Here is a 12,165-nt window from a genome sequence, read left to right as displayed (position 1 = left end):
TGTTACTTTGGCCCCAGACCCCCATTTTCAGACAAATGAGGGGTGGCAGTGTAGGAGGGAAAATTTGTAAGGGTTGAGGTCAGGAAGGTAGGTGGAGGCAGAGTCCTAAGGGTCTTGAAGGCCATTGGAATGTCTTCACTTTTATTCTGAGACAGAAGGATTTAAGCCGAGAATTGAAGTTAATGTAAAGATCTAATACAAAAGAGGGAAAACGTTCCCCAGTGTGGAATTTGCCACCACTAGTCTCGCCTCCATCTCCACTTCCCTTTGAGAGTTTCAGTGGGTTGTCAAGTTTTGCAAATTGATCAGGGAAGAATGGTTAGGGGTTTGAATCTGTTGTCTAAGCTACATAGCAGTTTAGGCAAGAGGATAACAACTTCTCTTACTTGAACTGAATTCAGTAAACAAGAAGTTGTATGATAAAGAAGGTCAATGGATGATATTTTTCAAAGTACACATGTTAGCATTGTATATTATTAACATAATAAAGTCATATTGATATAAAATCAGGAACAGAAATATCTTATTTAGGTAGCTGCGAGAAAATATCATGATTTAAAAGTAGTACCATGCTGTTAGACTATTCTTAATTTAAATTGTTCAATTACCATCTTTTAAAATTGATTCTATTATTATTCTTTGGATTATCAGATTACATGAGTACAACTATGGGCATGATTCAATTTCATTTCTATAATTCACAATAAATTCAGTTGATATTGGTATTTTTAAACTAACTTTTTCACATTTGAAATTTTTTTTTTTAAATTTTCAATTTTTTAAAATTTATTTTTGCTTAGAAGAACCGGAGCGTAGGCCAGAGGTACAGTTGGCGGGGGTGATGATTTAAGAGATTCACCAGAGACAGAATTGGGAGCAGAACAGGTAGATTTACTGAAATACACTGCTAAGGGGAACAGCAGGTGAGATAGGAAAGGTCTGTTGCACCATGTGTGGGTTAGCTTCCTGGCCAGGGATCAAACTCAGGTCACAGTGATAGAACTGATAACTTAACCCCTATGCCACCAGGGAGGCCCTTCATGTTTGAAATTGCTCTCTGAATCACTGACTCAGAAAGAAACTTGTATAATTACCCAGATTATAAGCATTTAAAATGTTATTTTAATTTTCTTTAGACACAAATAGAACCCCAAGAACTGTTTGGAGATACTCAGACTACTTCAATAAGTCAAATGGAAGTCAAAAATACAAATTTGGAAACTGAAAATTGCAGACTGAAAACTGAATTAGAGTCACAGAGAATAAAATTGGGAAAATACATGCAACTCTATCTAGAAGAATCAAACTCTAGAAAATCATTGCAAATTACCGTAAACACGTAAGTTGTAAAAACAGGAATTATGGGAAAGAAACTTAGTTCACTTATTTACCTCTGAAGCATAATTGTTATAGATCCAGGTTCATGTAATTACTAAGAGGTTATTATTTGGAAAATAATGTTAATAAGTGAACTTATCTTTAAAATGTTACTGCAGGACTGTTTGAATCTCCTCTTTTGTTGATTTTACATGACTTAATTTTTAGCCCTAAATAATTTCATCTAGTTAACCTGATCTAATAGACTTTAAGATAAGGATATTTGAAACTTTATAACTTAAATAGTGTTATTGTTATACAATTGCTTGTCATAATTCTCCCAGTAGAAAAATTAATGAGTTTATTTTTTTTGAAGATTACAATTTTAATTCAAGTGGTCTTCAAGTATCACTACACTTAGCACAGTTTGGTTACTGGTGAATTAATTTTCTTAATGTGATCTTTGACACTATTGCTAGAGGGCACCCTGAGACAAATTATCCTTCACAGTTTTAGATTTTCTGCTCTCCAGAAAGTCATACAAGTGAAATGAGGAAAGCTGCAGGAGGTGAAGGGTAGTATCATTCACAGACTGACTACAAATAAATATTGGGTTCTGCTTCTGCTTGAGGAGGTGTGTGGAAGCCCAAATGGGTAGATCTCAACACCAGTGCCTTTGTAACATTATTAGGGGCTTTGTTTTCCTTGGAGCTGTTTAGTTCTCTTTAGTCAGCCACCAGGCAGCTCTCCTGTTCTCCCCTAGAAGTTGTTGTTCTAAGTTAATCTTCAGTGCCAAAGGTTTAACTGTCAGAGGTACTGAGTGAAATGTGTACGGATAGTGAAAGGAAATGCTTGGCATTATCCCTGAAGCCGCCACCAACACTGCCCACCCTCCCTGCTTTGAATTACTTATTAGGAACCCTCCCGGAAACATGGGCTTCTTTACCACACTTTTAAACCCCTAATTGTAAATAGTAGGTATGCACCAACACGTTTTGAGTGTTAAAACATTGTTTTATGGGAAATTCATGTTATGGCAACATTTGTTTTTAAAGTGCAAATTATTTAGGCAAAAATAAAATATAAGGATTTGGATTTTTCAGTCTTCACGGGGCCATCAAGAAGCTAACAGAAGTCAATACTGAACCTCTTGTGAAGGAAACACATCACGAATATGTATTCAACACGCCTCCTCCAAGGCTAGACCTACTGCTATCTTCTGCTACACGTTCTATTAATAGTCTTAATAATCGTTTCATGCTTGATAGTTATCTTACAACAAGAGGAAATTCAACAACTTTTCCTACCTTCAACCCAAGGCCTTAAAAAGAAAGCACAGACACTTAACTATGACAAGGTTAGTTATATTACCTTTTGACAAATTTTATATTACCTTGGGTTTCAAATTTCTGATTCAATATTCATTTGTACTTAGACAAAATTCTTAGTTGTTCAACTGTCTTATTTATACACACTAAGTAAATTGCAGTTACTTGTGCTAATAGACATAAAATTTAAAATCACAAGTCCCTGGTGCTCTCATTTTCAAAATCACTGACATTATTGAATTAGATGTAACTAAATCAACACATTTAAAATTTCTTGAAAATCTGTGTTTAATTAGATCTTAGAAATAAAATATTAATGCTTGATAACTGGAAGTATACTTTGAGATACTTTGGCTTACTTTATGATTGATTTCAGTTGGACTGTGGTTCATAAGAATTTTAAAGTTTCTCTGTACATTACCTGTCTCATTTTTCCACCATGCAATAAGTTTATGACTGACATCTAAACAGATGTTATCATTTACAGTAACTCCTTTTTATGAATTAAGCATAAATTAATTATTAAAAATTAATTTCTGTTGTCACTAACTTACATAAGAATACATCCTTAAGCACAAATTTATCTTTCAACATTTTTAATCTCTTTTTATAAAATATGGACCACTTCCCAAATAGTCAAATCAAACAACTATTTGAATTTTTATTTTATTTTAAAGATTTATTTATTTATATAATAGCTGGGATATAGGCCAGAGGTGCAGGAGGCTGAGAGGATTCACCAGAGACAGTGGGGAGCAGAGCAGGCAGACTGACCGAAAGCACTGCTGAGGGGAGCACTTGGCAGGACAGGAGAGGTCTGCTGCTCCATGTGGAAATCTCCCTGGCTGGCCGGGAATCTAACCCACGCTGCAGAGGCTGGACAGCTTCACAGCCCTGTGTTCAACCCACTGCGCCACCGGGGAGGCCAATATTTGAATTTTTAAAAACGAGTTAACTTATGTTTCTATAACTTGCAATCACTGAATGACCACTACAAGAACAATGTAAAGGAATCTTTTAATACCAGCTAGCTTTATTGGCTATCATTTTTATTAAAATTTCTACTTCAATCAATGCACATTAACTTATGGTTTTGATGGTGTTTTCATGTTCTTCTTAATGAACATAAAAGCAGCAACAGCTCATTTTAAAAGAAGTCTCACATGATTTTTTGCATTTGGGTTTTTGTCATAATAAATCATGGAACAGTAGAGCTAAAAATTCTTACTCAGCTTTGCAGCTAAATGGGTGTGGAAACTTCAAAGTTGTGAAATTGGATTATTTGATAGAGAAAGAAAATGAAAGTCAAATATGGCTTTAAATTGTTAAATATTCATTTTCTCATGAAAATTTAAAAAAAATCAGATAATGTATCATTTTATAAGGTAGAGTATACATACAGAAGCAATGTTAGAGAAGATTTTTGAGGAAATTTCTTTGCCTGTTTTTGGGGAAAAAGTTGTTTGTTTTTAATATTTTTAGATAAGTGAAAAAGCAGTTTAAGTTTAATGTTGTGGTTCCAAGTCCGTGGTCCTCTTGTGGGGCACTGGTTTGCCCAATTATGCTAGTCTTAGTAAGAAGGATCAAAAATCACTACTCTATCAAGATACAGAAAGACATGTCTCCATAATGACTTCAAATGCCTCAAAAAAGTTGTCTAAGAGTTACTTTGGAAGAGTTCTTTGTATACATGAATATCAATCCCTTGTCAGTTGCATGCTGTGTGGATATTTTATCCATTCTGTGAGATGTCTTTATCCTCTGCTAATATGTTCTTTTGCTGTGTGAAAGGTTTTTATTTTGATGTCATCTCATCTGTTTATTTGATTTTGTTTCCCTTGCCTTAAGAGTATAGACTCCAAAGACATCTATGTCAGTGATGCCTTGAAACCAATCAACAATGCTCACCTCTATGTATTTTATTGTTCATCCTTTATGAACTTATCATTGTACTTGGAGTTAGAGAGTGGGTCTAAGGTCTTTCTTCCCCACATGTCTGTCTGATTTTCCTGCCCCACTTGTTAAAGAGATGTCCTTTTCTCCATTGCATGGTTGTGGCATTTTTGTCATAAATTGGGAATTGATATATGTGTAGCTGGATTGCCATGCCTCTGATTCCGTTCCAAAGCTTTGTGTCTGCTTTTATTCCTATACACTATTGTGTTAATTACTAAATCATAGTGTTTAAAATCAGGTAACGTGCCTCCATGTTTCCTCTTTCCTCCAGGATTGCTTTAGCTCTATTTATTTCTGGCTCTACCCTTCCTTCACTTCTTTCATCCTTGTGGAAATTGCAACCTGCACACAGAAACTTTTCTCAGAAAAGATGGGCTTCATCAGCTTCTTGTGTTTCTAGTAATAAGGTCCAAAACAAAACAAAAACCTATACTCATCGACTAGTCCTCGGTCCAGCAATAGCTGTCACTTGATAGGTGACATTTAAATCTACACTCATTTAGTTTGTCATGGGTTTATCTTTTGCCCCCAGGGGAAGTTCCAGTATCCTCAGCATGGAATAAAAGCAGCCAAATAAATGTGGATCCTGCCAACATACATATCCTTATCTCCCACTACTTCCTTTGCTGCCCCTTTACTTTAGCATCTGACCGACCGAGACTGTATAAAACCACAGTGCATTACCTTCTCTACAGCTCTTTGGCTCCACATCTCTTCTCTGTCTGGCATATCCTTTCCTTGCCCTTCAGGTATCAGTTCATATATCACCTCCACTGAAAAGCTGGAAAATAGTGACACAAAACCGTGAAGTTCCTTCTGTGTTCCAGTAGCACCCTGTTCATACCTGTCATGCTGCATACATGATCACTGAGGAGCGGACCGTGCCATCTCTGTATTGTCATTCCAGTGGTTGTCACAGTACCTTAGCACATGCTTGCTGAATAAATGAGAAATGAGAAAATCGGAAGCTCTGATCATGAGCCACAATAACCATTGATTCAATGTGCAATGGACAAATTACATTTGCCGTCTTTTATTTTGGAATGTAGTGGCACATAAATAACGTTTCATTTGAATACTGATGAAGGGCTCTGCTTTATTTTCTTTTTAACAAGTTATCTTAGTCATCGACAAAGTATTTATTTAAGAATCATTTATTTATGCATTCAAGATTATAATTCTGTGTAGTGTTTTTCCAAACATGATTTTTCAGTCATGTTCCTTCCAAGACTAGGTCACCCAAGTAAACCATTGGCTTCATCCCACAAACCTGTGTGCTTTCACATCTGGCCTCTTATTTATTTGTGCTTTTTTTTTTTTTTTGAATAAAGTAACCAGCCAGGTCGTCTTCTCAAAGTTCAGCTTACTGGGAGGGATTTTCTTTAAAAATGTGTTACAGGTGTTTCAGAGAGAAACTGCAGTGAGGTAGCCATATGCATTATGATCATACCTGCACATTGTGAAGAACTAGCAAGAAAAATGCATGTGATCAATCCATAGCTGCACACCAGGTAGCAGAGGATGTGTTCATTTGTCCAAGAATTGTAACCACATCTGCGACAGCAGCTGCAGTGGGAGTCACCACCTCGTTAACCATATGATAATCCATTGTCACTGTCCAAGAATATCTTCTGTGCAACACGGCATCAAGTATGTGGTTGGAATCACCAACTCGGCATTTTTCGAGTTCTTCATGGTGATACTAAAGCTTGCATTTCCTCTAAAAATGTGATATTGCTTATGTCTAGGTAGGCACCAGTCTAGAAACATCCAATTTGCCATAATAGTCTTCTCTCCATAGGTCAATCGGTATCAGCCAGTAACCTTTGTTGAGAATCTATCAGCTTTGAGTTATAACGTATCCTGATCATGATGTATGGAACTTGGAAGAAAAATGTAGGGTGGGTTTGGGGACCCTCTGGTACATTTATGCACTAAAACCACACAGTTAGCACCCAGTCTCCATAAATGTGTGCTCTGGTAGTCAACAGTTTCTTTGTGGTTTCCTGGAGTCAATGTTAACTCAGAATTAATGTCCTGTGTTCCCAAGGTTTCTGGTTATTTCCATTTCCACATTGCGCATTCACCTAATCAAGGATTAAAGGTCCTTTTGGGGATGACAGGAAGACAGATCATAGGATAATTTTTGGCAGTTATCAGGGGTTTTAATCAAGTTGACCTGGCTGTCTTCATTCAAAGAACCGTGGTATCATAAACTGACTCACTTCTTGGAATGGATTTAGGGGCCATGATAATTTATGTTTATGATTCAAGTGACACTTTGTTCACTTGACCTGTAACTTGTCAAGTAAGAACTCTGTAAAAAAACAAACAAACAAACAAATAGTGATGGGCTCCAGGTGGACTGAGGACTGAGCCGGAGTGACAGGGACTAGGCAGGCGGCATAAATGAGGGACTTGGCAACCAGCACTCCAATCTCCTGCGTCTTAGACATTGGCGGATGATTCAATCCTTTAAAGAACAACACTGCAGATGGGCTCCTACCACTCCCAGCTGGGAGTGGAATGTGGGACCATGTGCAGGTCAGTCCGCTCCAACACTTTCTTGTGGTTCCCTCCTTCGATTGAGGCCACCAATGGAAAGGAGTCCTCCTAATGGTGCAGGCACCATGCACCTGCCCTTTGGTCACATGTGGCTAATGAGAAATGGCACGGGTGCCAGCAGGTACAGGAGATGCAAGGGAAAGACAAACTCGTGTTTGAGGATGGCTTGCCACTGGTAGATTTTTACCTATCCTGCAGATCCTGTATTCTTTGTATCAACGACGCTGATTTGGTGGCAGGGAATGGCTACAGAAAGTGGCTTGTTCGGGCTAGAAATTCTAATACTCTTCAAGGGATTGTAGTAGTTGAAAAAACTCAAATGAGTGAACAGTACTTCCCAGCCATACAGAAGTTTACTGTGTTGGACCTAGGGATGGTCTTGCTTCCAGTGGCCAGCCAGAGGGAGGCATCCTGCCTCATTATGAAGTTAGTTCAAGAGCAAACGAAAGATCCCAGTAAAAACCCTTTTCTCATGAAGAAACAGGCTCAGATTTCTGAGCCCCACCTTCTTAGAACCGGGCAACAGATCTCAGGGATTGGAAAAACTAAAGCTCCCCTACTGCTTCAGAAGTTTCCAAGCCTCCAGCAACTCGGTAAAGCTTCCATCCAACAACTGGAGCCAGTGGTCAGACCAGCAGCAGCACAGCAAATTCACTCCTTCACTCAGTCCAGGTGACACTTGCCGCCTTCGTTCTGCAGTGTTCTTTTAGACCACAAGGGACAGGATCCTGTTTTCTTTTCATATTTCAAAGCCAAAACAAAAGAATTCCTCTCCAGCAACTAGTGGAAGAGTCCAGATTGGAGCCTGCCTGTTGTCCTGCCCTACTCTCTGGGTCCAGATATTTCAGCTAGTGCGTCCCTGGGGGCACTGCCCTCCTCCTGCTGGCCTGAAGAGGGCCGGTGGGGCTCTTCCAAAGAGTGCATTTAATTAGAGATGCTCAGACTCAGCAAGAATCCAGCTTGGGAAGATTTTTATGTGACCTTGATCTGCATGTATCATGAAAAAGGCTTATCAAGTTTCAGGTGATAGATAAGACTATCTGAAAGAAACAAATAATGAAGAACTGTGGACCATAAGCCCCTGTTCCTGGTGGCAGAGCTGCTGTTCTCCAGGTCTGTGCTTTGAAAACTACAGCCAGTGTAAATAAACAGTGGGACTGCCTTTTTTCTTCCTCCCTTCCTCCCTCCCTCCCTGGTGGCTGCACAGTTTGTTTATAACATGAGGCACATCTTCCGAACACACAAAGCCGGAGTCTGGAGTTCCTATTTAAAGATAAAAAGCCTCGGGTGTCCCTGGTGGCACAAGGGAGTTAAGCACCACACTATGAAGCGATCTGCAGCCCCTGCAGCATGAGTTCCATCCCCCGCCGGCCAGGGAGAAACCCACATGGTGAGGCAGACCTCTCCTGTCTCACCTGCTGCTCTCCTCAGCAGTGTGTTTCAGTCAGTCTGCCTGTTCTGCTCCCCATGCTGTCTCTGGTGAATCCTCTCACTGCCCCCGGCATCTCTGGCCTGTATCCCAGCCCTTGTATGTGTAAATAATCTTTATTAAAAAAATAAAAAAATAAAGATAAAAAGTGAGTGTGTGTGAGGGAGGAAAAGAATGTTTGTTAATGTATATCCCAGCAATGGGAAGATCTACATGGGGCAGCTGAATGCAGAGAGGAGAGCCAGGGACCAGGGATGCAGCCGCTTGTTCAGAAAAGTAAATACAATTAACGATGTGTTCAAAAAAAAGATCAAGTAAGAATTCTGTAGGCTTCGTATCAATCTCACTTCTGGAAACACCTGGACAATGCCAATGTGCCTGAGTCAGGTGGATCTGATTGCTCCTTGTACCCAGCCATCTATTATGTTCATGAATGAAGAAATGTGTTACATCATTACTTGTAAGTGCTGAGTAAGCGGTATGCCTAGCAAACCATTAGTTTTTTATAAATCAATCTAATCATTATCAAAAGTCTAAAAGCATTCCATGATTTTTGAACCGTTTGCTGAATTTTCATGTTCAAATGTGACATTGACATTCCATGTAGAATGGAAAAGTCCTTTCCCTCCATAGGACATAGTCCAACCAACTCAACTGTCCGTCGTCATCTATGCTGCTTTTACACACTTGTGGATGATGCGACTTTTCTAGAATGTACTATAGGAGAAAGGGTTATAACATTAAATGTGCTTGACTATTTATACATACATATGACTACACGCACACATGCTGTTAGGCACCTGCATGGACCAGGAGTCCTTCTGGAAATGAAAACTTTACAGGAGTCTAGCACAGCATGTCAGCATAGCAATCTCTGGTAATCAGGCTGTGAATGTGGGAATAGAGACAGTGACCACATGAGCTGGGGGTCTCAGGGCTTTGGGCCCTGGTGAATGTGTGCCCCATGACCAGCAGGGGGCACTGTGGGATGGCCCCTGGGCAATTCACTCAGAGGAGCCAGGGCCTGGGGGCTGAGTGCTTGGCTACCTGATGGAGATTGAACTGTTGTGTCCTCCCTGGTCCGGCACAGCCCTCTGAGCAGGGCCCTGTGTGTGGTGTCAACAGGTGCTTCCTCCCAGGGCTCTCCCAAGGGGTGAAGCAAACCCTCGTCTTTCTCAGTGTGGGGTGTGAGCTGAGCTGCAGCACTAAGGCTCAGGGAGGGCTGAGAAGTCCCTGGATGGAAGCCCATTTGCATGCACAGCCCCTCCTGTGGCAGAGGGTGGGGAAGAAAAGGAGGCCTGGGGAGCCCAGCCCCATGTGGGGCTCAGGGGCTGTGAGCACCATGGCCTGGACGCCTCTCCTCCTTGTGATCCTCTCTCACTGCACAGGTGGGGACAGGCCTCAAGGACCAGGTGTCACTGCAAGCTTTTTTCAGTCTGTCTCACACAGTAATTCATAAAATTGTATCTGGTCCTTGTCCCTTCACCCATGAGTGTCTGTACTTGCAGGTTCCCTCTCCCAGCCTGTGCTGACTCGGCAGCCCTCCCTCTCTGCATCTCCTGGAGCAACAGCCAGACTCACCTGCACCCTGAGCAATGACGTCAGTGTCCAGAGCAAAAAGATATTCTGGTTCCAGCAGAAGCCAGGGAGCCCTCCCTGCTATCTCCTGAACTACCACACAGACTCAGATAAGGGCCGGGGCCCCGGGGTCCCCAGCCGCTTCTCTGGAGCCAAGGACACCTCGGCCAACGCAGGGCTCCTGCTCGTCTCGGGGCCGCAGCCTGAGGACGAGGCCGACTACTGCTGCGTGGTCTCCCATGGCGGTGATTCTCACAGTGACACACACAGAAGGGGACATGGGACAGGAACCTCAGCCTGCTCACAGTCTTGTTATGTGGCCATTTTTAAATAATTGTGCATATGCACACTATACGTTGAAATACCTCTGAGTTCATAATGGATCTGCTACAATTAAACATTCAGTGTTTCTAAAACCTCAGGAAAAATAACTAACATTAAGAATAAACTAACGAATGACTCTGGAAGGCTGCCAAGTTATTAATGTGATTAATCGTGAAGCTGCCCTTTTTCTCTTACCCAGATAAGGAAGAGGAGACTTCCCCACTCTCATTCTCAGTGTCCAGAGACCCACCCCCCGCAGGTGCACAGTCCTCACAGCGGGGACTCTGCTCCCCAGAGACACTTCCCTCCCAGGAAGTGGGGGAAGGAAGGGCCCACAAGATTGTGTCCCAAGAAACAGGCACGAAGAGGTGAGATGCCGTGTGAGGATCAGGCCCAGCAGGAATTTCAGACAGAGCTGCCCTGCGCTCTCATGGGCACCTCAGCCTTCAGTTGTGGAGTAGGGACGGGGGTCAGGCATAGGGAGTTGATGACTCAGGACGTGAGGACAGCAAACCCCGTTGTGGGACATGAAAGGGTAAGAGCGATTCTCCACAATGTGAACCAGCCGAGTCTACACCAAGGAAAGGGGTGAAATAGAGACGCTCTTAGAGCTGACACCACACCGGACCCCTGGGGACTCCCGTGAGTGGTGTGCCCCTCTCCTGTCCAACAGCGCAGCGTGTGGGGTGGGCTGTGAGCATCAAGAGCAGGAGCTCCCCAATAATGGTCTGTGAGCCTCCTCTGGTGAAGCCTTTCATGAGTCCAGAATCCAGGTGACATTCTCCTGCCCAGGGAGCAGAAGAAACATTGGGGGTCCCCATGGCAATGTTACCTAAGCCTCAAAGGCATACTCCCTGCTGAGTGACCCAAGACAGATGTTACTGACCCCTAGATTCAAACTCATCCTCTGGCCCCTGGTGTCCACACCACCTCTGTTATGAAGGCCATGTCCTTGTTGCAGACCCAACGGCTCAGTTTGGGCCCTGCTGGCACGGTAGCTGTGAGCTCCGTCAGGTCCACCCCCTTCCCTTGCTCTGTCTTCACAAGGGAAGTGACAACGTTTCTTTTCTTACTGTTCTCCCAGTGCAGACGCATGCAGTTGCTACCAGATACAAAATCCCATTGATGGTTGGCAAAGAAAACAGACGTCCCACCTCTGGGACCTGGGAGACCCAGGTGTCCTCTCCCAGCACCTGCATGTCCCCACTCCGGGTCCAGGCCTTCTTCTCCCCCCATAACCCTGACCGTGTAAGGACGCTGGGCTTCTCTCTTGCCCTGCAGACTGCTCTCCTGAGCTGCTCCTGCTCTCTGGTCACCAGGAGACCCCTCCCCACTGGGACAGGTCTCTCAGACCTGACACTCACTATATCACTTCACCCCTTATTCCTAATTCCTTTCCCTCATTAGGGATGATATTGGATATATATCACTTCTCTAAACTTAGAGCTCACCGGATAGAATGATTACCACTGTTACCAACACGTGCTCTGGGGATCGTAAGCCTGGACCTTGGCTCCAGTTCGTGATGTTTTGGTTATGAACCAGGGACAATGTAGCAGCAAACCCAGTGGCCAGGTCATCTTAAACTATTTGGTGACATAAATGTTACATTTTGCTACCTATTGGTCCTCAGTGACCTGAAACAACAATGTCTCAGATGCGCACACC

General features: G+C 42.5%; 1 pseudogene across 1 annotated transcript; it reads left to right on the top strand.

Annotated features, from left to right (window-relative positions):
* The first annotated feature begins 7,198 nt into the window (after nucleotides 1-7,198).
* Nucleotides 7,199-7,842, top strand: LOC311183723 (Fanconi anemia core complex-associated protein 24-like; annotated as a pseudogene). Its single transcript has one exon. The product of its transcript is annotated as a Fanconi anemia core complex-associated protein 24-like (transcript).
* The last annotated feature ends 4,323 nt before the right edge of the window (nucleotides 7,843-12,165 follow it).

The sequence above is a fragment of the Talpa europaea genome, assembly GCF_964194135.1.
Source record: "Talpa europaea genome assembly, chromosome: 14".
Classification (NCBI taxonomy): Eukaryota; Metazoa; Chordata; class Mammalia; order Eulipotyphla; family Talpidae; genus Talpa; species Talpa europaea.
The sequence above is the reverse complement of the archived record's forward strand: the minus strand, read 5'-3'. Positions and strand labels throughout refer to the sequence as shown.